Below are 12,578 nucleotides of genomic sequence, written 5' to 3'. Positions count from 1 at the left end.
TTTGAAAGAGAAGTAGTTTTACTGTATGTTATTATGCTATATGATTTGAATCTGCTTTTTATATACTGTAACTACATTTCAAACACCCATAAGCCAAAATTCTAAACTTCCACCTCTTCAACGCTGTTTCTTTTCCTCACTATACTACAGCTGGATGTTTGAACAGCCAACTGTCAGCATGACACAAACTAGCACCTGATTATTTGACAAGTAAAAAGGTGGACATCCCATAACAAATGCTGCTTGAGATAGCCTCAATCCAATGTTAAAACGTATTACAACAATACAGTAAAGGAATTTCATGCTGCAGCAAGAATATGTACTTATTGCCTGTATTCCAACGAAGAGATGAGAAAGTCTCTCATGATATACACCAGTAGCAGTCTGTCAAATAGTTCATTATTATCCAGGCAATCAACAATCCAGAAGCGTGGGTGCAGTTCCAGTTCTTGCTCGGTTAAAAAGACAGAGGTTGTTCAATGAGACTTTTTAGCAAGTTTCCCCTTCATTCATTCTGCAGCGATCCCCCGATTTAGGACATAATGATTCCAATTCCTTCCAGTGACACTTTTTCCTTGAATACTAATCCTTTTCCTGGGTCAGAGTGAGACGCATTTTTCTGGATCCTCAATTAATCACGTTTAATATGTTGACTGGCAAATGAACGGAGAGACGCGGGAGCCCCCAATGGCAGGCAGAAAGTCTGGGGAACAGTAAAAAGCCCATAGACAGCTTCCATCTTGATCACATTAGGGTTTTTGCTGACGCTGAATGCCTAGAGTCGGGCTGGTGTGAGAGGGGCAGGGTTTTCTCTTCCCCTACTCCACTCTGGCTCCCCTCCGCTCTCCCCTACTCCTTCTCACCTCCCACCCCAGTGATTCTGACAGTGTGAGTCACATCCTAAGAGCCCCATCCCCTGTTTCACAGGATCAAAGCGCGTCCCGCTCATCTATTCATCCCAACGTCCACTACTTTACTCTTTTCCTATTTTGTTTTGCTCTGTGATACTTCCTCTTGACTCCCGCATGTCTCTGGAAATCTTTCTCTCTCTCTCTCTCTTTCCTGTTCTCCACTTGGACTGGTGATATTTCTCTCCTCCTTACAGCTCACTATCTTACCCAAGCTGGGGAAAGGCTCCTTCCAGTTGGTTCTGATTAGTAACAGACAGGCTGCTTTGTAAGAACTCTGGCCGTGAGCCAAGTGAGATTGCCGTATGTTTTGGCAGTTATATCTGAGGCGTGCTTTTTGATATGTTGTCCTGCAACTCTTAACACTAAAGAAAACAACATACAAAGTGATACATGTTTATAGAACTCTTGAAGAATTCTGTTCTGGGAAAATCTAAATAGCTATTATACAGCTACTTTAAAAGAGGGGCAGATCTATGCATTAACCTGATGTGCTTCTTTAAAAAGAATCCTCAAAGAAAAACATCATTTTAAGAGGCATTCCTGAATGCCACCCATTCATTTCCTAATATAGATATTTGTTAGGGAGCAGTTAGTAGAAAAGCAAAAGCAAAGCCACTGATATGCTTGGTGTGTGAAGCAAATGCTTCTTAACTCTGACTTCAATGACCTAATGAAGCTGATAATAGCCTACAGCAGAAAATCGATCAACTTTTTTGGATATATCCACAGTATAACCCTATGGGAAAGTCAAGGGAGTTGTAAAGCTAGAATGAATAATTCTATTCTCAAGATCCACCAGTCTGCTCCCAGAGTCTGCCCTCACTGAATGTCTCTAGGTTCCCATAAACTCCTGATTTACACTGCCGGGTTTCTATGCAGTATATACATGCATTTAAAATGTCTAGAAGAGAACATTACATTCTATTTTCACTCTGCATCAGCCTACTAAAGTAGTCCAAATGCCAAATGCCACAATTTATCTACCATCTCCCAATTTGTTATGATTATTGCACAGAAGGTGCCGTGGGTCAAAGCAGGAAGGAAGAGACATGTTAGGATGAATTCCCCCCTATTCCTCCTCCACTGTAACCCTGGCCTCTGCCCTCTCTCTAGGTCATCCAGATGTGAGATGAGGCTCTGGGATGCTTCTTTTCTTAGGGGGCCCTCGATGAGAAAACTATGTGCTCTGTCCTCCTTATTGACACTCCAGGGACACAGATGGTCATACTCACACAGGGAACAGGGATGTGAGCTAGACAAGACAAGACTCCTCTGTAAGCATGTCACCAGTGGTGGTAAAAGAACTCATCGCGACGCATTGTGAGCTTGTAGATCGGCTATTCTCAAATGGTCAAAATGTATATAGGGCTAAAGTGGTTAATGTATGTTTTGTAATAATAATAAAATCTACAAAGTAACTACCAACTAAAGTTTTCAAATAATTGTAGTGGAGTAAAAAGTACAATAATCGCCTCTGAGATGTAGTGGAGTAGATCGTAAAAGTACAGAAAATTGGGAAATACTCCTGTAAAGTAAAAAAAAGTCCTCAAAAGTGTACTTATATATACAGTACTTGAGTAAATGTACTTTAGTTACTTTACATCACCGAAGGGATGCGAGCTAGACAAGACAGGACTCCTCTGTAAAGCATGTGTCACATGTGTGTCTCTGTGGTTTTACATGGAGTGCAGTCAGTGTATAACAGAACGCAGAGTCTCTTCTCTGGTCACGGTAGCTACCATGTGGATACAGCTGCTGATTGAAGTGCACGGGGCAACACAGTACATGACTCAGGCTATCCACTCATTACCTCCTTTGGAAGTCCAACGTGGGCCTGTAATTTAAGGGAAGCTATGGCAAAACTCGTGCCAAGAGGAACATCTTGCATGGCCACAGTGCGACCAGCCTACGTCACAGTCTGATCCATGAGTTTGGGAGGTGATGCTGCACATAGCACATGTTCAATCAATGACACATGCAAAGACCTGCGTCCATTAGTAAGTGTGTGTGTGTTTTGTTTGGCTTTCAGTATATAACGCGCCACTTGACTTTCAGACTCAGTTTGGACTAGTGAGACTTTACTATATCAAACGGCCGTCTGCGATGGAGAGGAAGTACGCACCCCCCTTGTGACATCGGTCACATTACGTGGTAATTTGTGTGGGTGTGCGAGCAGCCCTTCTGGGCACTCTGTGGACATGAGCGAGTGCATACTTCATTTTCACAGTTTATTTGTCCGTCATGAGTCACAGTAACATGCCCAACGTCGTCAGCAGCATCATGGAAGATGTGAGTGGACGTTCTGTTGGACAACATGGTTTGTCACATGACCAGTTAGGATCACATGGACAGGAGGTGGCAAATAAAGAGCTATTCAGTATTCACGATGCACCCATAATCCCTCACTGTTCAACCTTTTGGTGTGTTGGAGCAACGAGGGCCCAAAGGAAACCGTCTCAAATTCCTTGCTGATATAGTTTATTATTGGAAAACATCCAGTCTAAATCATGGGTATTGAAGGATACATAACATTTGGCCTTGTAGGAAAATGTAGATGTTTGTAAAAAAAAAAAAGAAGAAAAAAAGAAAGAAAAAAAATCTCTGTCCCACCCAAAACTGAGCCATTCTGAGTTCTTGCTCACACAAAGAATGCTTTGACTATTTATTATTATTATTTTATTTTTTTGGAACATCAAATGGCCATTTTCTACTGTACTTGCCCAGCAGTGAGTGGAAGTTGTAAAAACACATCTCAGATTGATTTACACTTGCAAAAACAAACAGAGTTTCAAAAACCCCTTTTGGACATCTAAAAATAACATCAAAAACCCACACCAAAATCATTTCAATCCCTTCCATTCATTCGCAATGCCCTGTGGTCACCTATACTTTTTTTCTCAAACATTTTTACGAAAAAAATGTGTACTGCTGTATGGAGAATTACTGAAGAAGAATTCATAAAATAATGTATTTCTGTCTGGAACTTCACGGTATAGAAAAGTCTAATCTAGTCAGTAGTCACAGCTATGTATACAGCATTGAAAAGCACTTTTCAAAAGCACTTTTCAATCAAGGCAGATGATCATGATAACCAGTGGTGTAAAGTAACTAAGTACATTCATTCAAGTACTGTACTTAAGTACAATTTTGAGGTACTTTAACTTTACTGGAGTATTTCCAAATTGCTGTACTTTTTTGCTGTACTTTTTTTTTTCTACTCCACTACTTCTCAGAGGCAAATATTGTACTTTTACTCCACTACAATTATTTTTGAAAACTTTATTACTAGTTACTTTGCAGACATAAATTCTTATATTATTAAACATACATTAACCACTTCAGCACTATTTTATACATAGGCTATTTGAAAATAGTCGATCTAAGCTCACAACGCATCGCACCGCGACACGTTGTGAGCTTGTAGATCTGCTATTTTCAAACATTTTAGCACTTTTACTTTTGGTACTTTAAGTATATTTTGATGCCAATACTTATGTACTTTTACTCAAGTAACATTTTGAACACGGCCTTTTATATAGATTATTTCGGTGGTATTGCTACTTTTACTTAAGTAAAAGTACTTCTTCCACCACTAACCATAATAAATAAATCATAATCCATGAAAGCAAAGCAAGTCTAAAGTGTAAAAACACTTACATTTACGTATGTATACATAGTATAGTTTATGTAGTTCTACAGCAGCTAATAATCAGTTGGCTCATATGAGTGTGTTTGGATTTGGATTTTCTTTGCTTGTGGGGGACTAAATAGTTGTGGTGGTGGGTGAGGGGTTTGGGGTGGAAGTAAAGGGGGTCTTGGCAGATGATCATGGGTTATACTGTGACTGCAATAATGTGACCATGGGAACAGGAAGTCCAGGTTGTGGAGACCATAACAAGCCCCAGCCTAAAATAATCCAATATCTCTCTCTTTCTGCCTGTGCAAGTGGCAGGATTATGTGTGCATTCATGCATCCGTGTGTTCATATATGTATGCAAATCAGGATCGCGTGCACAGACATTAGGAGGGGCATGTGCCTTAATGTACAGTATGCTAAATAAATAAATTACAAACTGACAAAAAAAAGAATATGGAAGAAAAAGGAAATATAGCCTTTTCATTAGGACAGTAGAAAATGTAAAACTCCAGAGAAGCTGCTAAACAATCTAGATTCAAAACCCAGTCAAGCAAAAGTGTACATATTTTATTAGTTAATATGGATTATAGTGATTAGTAACTAAGCCCTAAGAATTCTGAGCATTTAATCTGTTAAAAAGCCTATCAACAGGAACTGTCAAGTTTACATTTAAGGGTAGGTACCCTCACAAAAAAACATGCAGTAATTATACTGCCTCCCCCTGGTCAGCTGGGGCGCCTGATGGAGAGGAAAGGAACTGGTTGGAATAACGCGTTCCTTCCACGCGCTATGTCCAACCGGGGAAACTCCCCCCCCCCCCTGTCAGGTGATAAGAAGCGGCCTGCTCATTCCTCATGCATTGAAGGAAGCATGAGCTCAATTTGGGGCTCTCCCCAGGCTGGCAGAGGGAGATTAGCGCCCAGGATTACATTTTAGGCAATTGGCACTGGGTGAAAAAATGGTCGTGGGATAAAAAAAGCCCACAACTTGAGCTTGTAGATCTGCTATTTTCACTACTTTTAAACATTCTTGAAACTTTTTGCCTATAATAATGACTTGTCCAAAATAGGGATTGATTATTAATCGATTATTTTATTAAATTAATTATCAATCAATATTTTTTTATAATCAATTTGTTTGATGAACTTTTGCAGCTCTACTGCTGTGTATATTACATACGAGTACGGATGACCTAATTTGCTATTTTTATGCCTTTTGGGTCAGCACCCATCCTACTCTGAAGACTAGTGAGGTAAGCATGCCAGTTCCCTTGTTTCTTGGTAAAAGCCATTATCAGGAGGGCAAAACAAAACAACCTATCCTAGCATTTACACAGAAGGAGAGCAGGGCAGAGAGCAACTGTAGTTCCGTAAGAGAAATGATGTAGGCAATAGGCATATAAAAAGGGCATATAAAAATGTGTGCACATGACTGTGTGTGTGTGTGTGTGTGTGTGTGTGTGTGTGTGTGTGTGTGTGTGTGTGTGTGTGTGTGTGTGTGTGTGTGTGTGTGTGTGTGTGTGTGTGTGTGTGTGTGTGTGTGTGTGTGTGTGTGTGTGTGTGTGTGTGTGTGCACGTGTGTAGGTGTATTATAATAGACAATCTAAAACTGTATATAATGATAATGATTTATAACTGATAAAATAACACAACTGTAAAGATGAGACACTATTATGAGGCATAATGTAATGTTACGTGCATCGGGCTGGAGTCGAACCTCGGCCTCCAGCTCGGCAGATTGGGAGGTAGCAAGCAACGCCAAGAGAGCTAGCTCCCGTGGAGGAGCAAGTTACGGCCGGGTCTTTTGCGGGGTCGCTACACTACCCCCTCCTTTCTGAAGCATGCCCTCGCGCTTCTCGCTTCACTGCACAAGGCCGGTCCCTCACGTCCCTCACGCAAGGGCACACCCCACTTCACTTCTGACACCAATGTAAAGTTTTGCACACCGAGCTGGAGTCGAACCCCGGCCTCCGGCTCGGCAGACTGGGAGGTAACAAGCGACGCCAAGAAAGCTAGCTTCCTTAGAGGAGCAAGTTACGGCCGGGTCTTTTGGGGGGTCGCTACACACACTATTATGAGCCATAACGTGCAATAACTAAAGCAATAACAGACACAATCAGTGCAATAATCTATAAACAAAAAGGGTTTTGAAAAGTGATTAACATTTTTAAACAGATTTTGCTATCCTAATATCCTCAGACAGGTAGTTCCAAAGTGCAGATATATAATCCATTTCCCTGGCCCCACAATAATAATACCATCAGAGCCTTTCACTGTGGACAAACTCATAATGTCTTTGTTTTGACTATACCCTGTATAGTTGAAAAACACAGAATATGTTGCCCCCAAGAGGCCTGTCTAACTCTGTGTTCCATTTGGGAGAAAAAACACACTTGCATCTCCGGACTGTTCCATGAGGGTCAAAGCATGGCTTGTTGGCAATAGCTGGACTACATTTGTATTTTCTGGCTCAAACACATGCCCACAACTACTGGCACTGAAGCAAATGCTCACACCAGTGAAACCTTAGAAAGTACAGATAATGCTTGCATTTGATTATGCTGCAGAGAAGAAACCTTGTATCTTGTAACATACTTCATCTCTTTATGTTTTTTTCTTTCTTTTTTTGTAAATGAATGACCTTCTTTGTCGTACAAGAGTGTAGTGCACAAGTAAATAGCCAATCCACAATAATACAATTTATACAGCCCCTTAATCAGCACCACTATAACTAAGAAAGGAATAGGATAAAGGGCAGAGTTACGAATTTGAATTTCAACTAAAGAATAGTGTCACTTTTTTGACACTTGGACCCTTATTAGAGGCACTGTAATTGTCTCCGTCAGGCCGAAGGCGTGGCCGAGACTATGATTTCGCCCCTGTCCGTCTGTCTGTGTGTCTGTGTGTCCGTCCGTCTGTGTACAGCTAATCTCCGGCACCGATCGACGTGAAACTGTGCACACACACTCCCTGGAGCTCCCAAATCTTTCACATTGGCCTGTTATAGCGCCACCTGTAGGCCAAAATATTTTTTTTAATATTACTCCTAAAGGTTTTGTCAGATCTGTCCAATTTTTTATATTCCATCCTGATTGGCTAAGATTTGCTTCCTAAGTTTGCAGTAGCGGTCCGCTTTGAACAAAATGCCTCAAATCGTGAACGCAACGTGCGATTGCCTTGAAACTTTGCACACACATTCCTACTAGGCCAACGAAGAAATGCCATCCTACATTTTTCAAATCGGCCTCATGGTGGCGCTTTAACCGGCCCATTCACGCTTTTACCTATACTGTAACTGGACCGATTAGTGTGGAACTTTGCACGCACACTTCCTAGACCTAGAGGCAAAGGAAAAACCTCTGCCCCACATTTTTCACATCTGCCTTTTATAGCTCCACCAGGAGGCCCTTTCTTGCGATTTAAAAAAAAATATATACTCCTACAGAGTAGAAATCGGTACACACTACGCATTATCGCAAAATCAGTACACGCAAATCGGTACACATTATGTCTATAGTCATGTGATCAAGACGGATCTGATCAGATTTTCTACTACCTGGCCTGGCGGAGAACTGTGCGCAGAGGAGCACATTTTTCTAGTTTGACTCTCGACTCTCATATTTTTCTGTTTTAATTGTCTCATTGTTTCATTGTATTCTAATGTCCTTTTATAACGTGTATAATGTGTTGCTTAAAGTTTTATGTGAAGCACATTGAAACGCATTGTTGTTGAAAATGTGCTACATAAATAAACTTGCCTTGCCTCTTCTTCTTTCCTCGACGCATTGTAACAACTTGGAATCTGAGTAATCTGCAAACAGAGACATATGCTATTCATCCTCGTGTCTATTGTTTATAAGTGGTGACTCTTGCACTTGGACTTAAGTACTGGTTGTGTACTGGGCCAGTAACATGCACACCCCCACCCCAGACTCTGCTGGACATCAGCTGTGCTGACATGGCCAACTGTAGCGGAGGTCGAGAAGAACGTTGTTGTCCTTGGACACTGTTGCCACAGCAGCATCAGCAGGAAATGCTTGAGACAGAGAGTCAGGGGATGAGGGGCTGTATGTACGAGCTGTTTCATCACCAGATGAGAGAAATGGGGGCTCACATTTCTTTTCCAAATGTATCCTCCCAACATCTGTCCTTGCGCTATATTACGTATTTACCCTGCCTTACAGTAACAAGTGGCATTTGATCTGTTTGTTTGAGTGTGGGTTTGTTTGTTAGGAAGATAGCTTGATAACGGATGGGCAGATTTTCATGAAACCTGGAAGGAATGATCCGTATAGGCTAGCCACCCTGAACATATTATTCACTTTTGGGTTATAAAGCTCAAAGGTCAAGGTCACAATCAGTGTCGCGGTCTGACTCTTAGCTAATTAAATCCAGAACAGATGGGATGGCTAGATGGTGCTCCCCTTTTGGCCTACAGATTTTGAACCGTAAGTCACAGAACCAAAATGAACCATTCATATTCAAAGCATACCATGTGAAGCTCTTCATGCTGATTTTGTCCAAACCTGACAAAACGTTATCTCTGGAGTCATGTCATGAAGACGCCTAAGCAGTATTTTCACATACATTTGAAAGGAACTGCCATACTGTAATTCATGTGCGTATCATCCCATCAACACCAACTTTGAGGAGCCTTGATAGAACGCACCGCCAAAAGGGTTTTGAGCTTGTAGATCCGCTATTTTTGGCGAAGAGTGTAGATGGAACAAAACAAGTCCAAGTGAAGTTGTAAGTCAGATTTCCACTAAGACTAGAAGTGGTTAAACACACTGGCAGCGTTCACTCTTACATGATCCACATTGTTTTGCCTGTAAGCAGTGTAAAGTTGTAAAGAACGCAACGATTAAAATCGCACCCTGTCTGCAAAGGCCTTAAGCCTATCAGCGATCAATCTCCCACTATCCCCCCAGCCTCCTTTATCACGCATGACTTCAGTCATTTAATTCATTACGTTCGCTGATGAGGGTTCACATGTCTATTATCACGTTCATGTAAAAAACGGTGTATCTTCAGGCTCTGTCCTATGGGGGATTTATGAGCTCAGAGTCTGTCTTGCACACATTTGTTCTGGAGCGCCACGGGAGCAGCTCCACAGTCACACCACCTAATAAAAATGTGTAACATCATCGCAATATAACAAGTTCGATGTGTGTGTGTGTGTGTGTGTGTGTGTGTGTGTGTGTGTGTGTGTGTGTGTGTGTGTTTGTGTATGTGCGTGCGTGCGAGTCCAGTGGTGGAAAGTAACTAAGTACATTTACTCAAGTACTGTACTTAAGTACAATTTTGAGGTATTTTTTACTTTAGTGGAGTATTTCCAATTTTCAGTACTTTTGCTTCTACTCCACTACATCTCAGAGGCAGATATTGTACTTTCCCTCCAATTACAATTATTTGAAAACTTGAGTTACTAGTTACTTTGTAGATTTGTATTATTATTACAAAACATACATTAACCTATTTAAACGTTGACTATTCTCAAAAGATTTTTTAATACATTTTAAACATTTGAAAACTTGTGAAATGGGGACATTCTGTGTAATGAGTACTTTCTACTTTTGGTACTTTCAGTACATTTTGATACCAATGCTTTTGTACTTTCAGTAAATTTTGAATTCCGTACTTTTTCCACCACTGTGTGTGTGTGTGTGTGTGTGTGTGTGTGTGTGTGTGTGTGTGTGTGTGTGTGTGTGTGTGTGTGTGTGTGTGTGTGTGTGTGTCTATCTTGGGGCTTTCCAGTAGACCTAATAAAAATGGCTGCATACATATAGGGTCCCACACCGCATACATTACAGAGTCAAATCAAGCATGTTCAGAAGTATGAGTGCTCAGTTGCACCTCCATAAGAGTGAAAAGTGGATGAGATGACCACGGCTAAATATTTACCCTGCCTTGAGGTCTCCCATGCTCGAGGCAGGACTAACGTTTATACAGTTATAAGAGGAGGAGGGAAACAAGAGGCGAAACACCTCTGCTTCAGGAAACCGTTTGACATTCCAACCCACACAGGATGCACACAGGTCAGGAAGCATTCACCATGGGGAGACGCAACTTAAGTCGGGGGGTGAGGAGGGTAGGGCGTGATGATGAAGACTCTAAAAAGATGATGTTTCAAACATCTGAAAGTTGGTTTTACTACCCCTAAGGACAAGTCGTTTTCTGCATCAGTTTGTGCCCGTCTCAATTTGCTTTGAACAGCAAGTGTGGTGTTTCTTTTCTTATTTGCATTTAAACCAGGAAAAAATAGTCGGATTTAGACAGTGGTGGAGAAAGTACTCTGTTATAAGTAAAAGTCAGGAATTCAAAATTTACTTGAGTAAAAGTACAAAAGTATTGGTATCCAAACGTACTTAAAGTACCAAAAGTAAAAGTACTAAAATGTTTGAAAATAGCAGATCTACAAGTTCACAACGCGTTGTGGACTAAAGCCCACAACGCGTTGTGAACTTGTAGATCTGCTATTTTCAAATAGCCTAGATATAAAACATTTTCAAATAATTGTAGTGGAGTAAAAGTACAATATTTGCCTCTGAGATGTAGTGGAGTAGAAGTAAAAGTATATACAATTGGAAATACTCCAGTAAAGTAAAATCACCTCAAAACTGCACTTAAGTACAGTACTTGAGTAAATGTACTTAGTTACTTTACACCACTGTCAGTTTGTGCCCATCTCAATTTGCTTTGAACAGCAAGTGTGGTACCAGGTAAAAACAGGGGGGGGGGGGAAAGAAAAAAAAACTCTTTAGTCAGTATTTAGATATTTATAAATATAATACAGACTGACTAACCTGGAACTCCAGACAGTAGATGTGTCTCTTCTAGGTAATGGAGAGCACATTATACCACCATGCAGGGTGGCAGTGCCATCTCACAGCCTGCAGAGGGAGCCAATCCATTTCCCCCGCTATTTACATAGAGAACATCTGGGTTTGTTACCAGATGGCAGATAGAACTACAGTAACACGTCGGTTAATAATAATACATTACTCTCAGTCAAGAGAGTAAATGAACAAACTTTGCTGCAAAGGTGTTTAACGTCTGTTAAAGACACAGTCAAAGTCCAGTCATTATACCATTCAAACTTAGCCTGAGGTTAATAGTTGTAGCCTAATGTTTTCTCTCTCTGTTCTTTCTAAAAGTACCCCATGTGAATTTGGCTCAGGGGGAAATGTCGCAGACCTGGTTCCATGTTAAAACCCTTCTGACATGCATGAGGGGCAGACGGAGGGGACATTTGACACACAAACACACAGTGACACAAAAGGTTAATTATCATGCTGCTCACACTCACCTCTATGGGTTCAGCCTCGCCACCAGATGGAAGGAGAGCAGCCACTAGTTGCCTGTCCGTCAGTCTCCATGGTGTTTTAATGGTCAGAGTCTCAGAGAACAGGACAGAGCGTTCTTCTATCTACATCCATGGGACAGCAGAGCAGCTACTATGTACGTAGTCCTACTCTACATCCTCTTCAATACAGCGCTGAGCCACTGGAGGGCGATACAGCGCTCTAAACACGTGTGGTAGACAGGCAGAGAAACTCCCACTGACTGCTGTCTAGTGTTGCCATGTCTGCTTATTATAAGCGACTTTGGGCTTTACTTTTCTGTAAAGTTGCTTGTAAACATTGGTGGTTGCGTTTTGGGGCTTGTTTCTAAGGTGTAGCTGGTTGTTTGGGTTGTTTCACAATTTTTAAATTATTTTAACCAGTGGTTCTCAAATATTTTCATGTCATCATGGACCCCCAAATGAATTTGCATTTGTCCCTATGTTGTATAACCCCCATCTGAAAATGTTTTGTGCCAGCTGGATCCCTGTTCCATATTTGTGTTAGAATGTTTCAAGAATATTCCAAATATTCCACATTTTATTTCAAGATCTTTTTGAAAATAGCAGATCTACAAGCTCACAACCGCGTTGTGAGCTTGAACATCAGCTAATTTCAAATAGCCGTATACAGGAAATAGTTTTTTGTGTTATCCTTTTTCCTTTTAGACTAAGTGTTTGACTGTACT

At 41.1% G+C, this 12,578-nt stretch overlaps 1 protein-coding gene across 1 annotated transcript in view; it reads right to left on the bottom strand.

Annotated features, from left to right (window-relative positions):
• dlc1 (DLC1 Rho GTPase activating protein) overlaps positions 1 to 11,981 on the bottom strand; it is a 127,001-nt gene extending 115,020 nt beyond the window's left edge. Inside the window, exon 1 of the mRNA XM_084086005.1 lies at positions 11,857 to 11,981. The gene's annotated coding sequence lies outside the window, so the exon portion shown is untranslated. The remainder of the gene's footprint in view (positions 1 to 11,856) is intronic.
• Between the last annotated feature and the right edge of the window lie 597 nt (positions 11,982 to 12,578).

Source organism: Gymnoscopelus microlampas, assembly GCF_963454915.1.
Source record: "Gymnoscopelus microlampas genome assembly, chromosome: 2".
NCBI classification, from domain to species: domain Eukaryota; kingdom Metazoa; phylum Chordata; class Actinopteri; order Myctophiformes; family Myctophidae; genus Gymnoscopelus; species Gymnoscopelus microlampas.
This window is presented reverse-complemented; position numbering and strand designations above follow the sequence as displayed.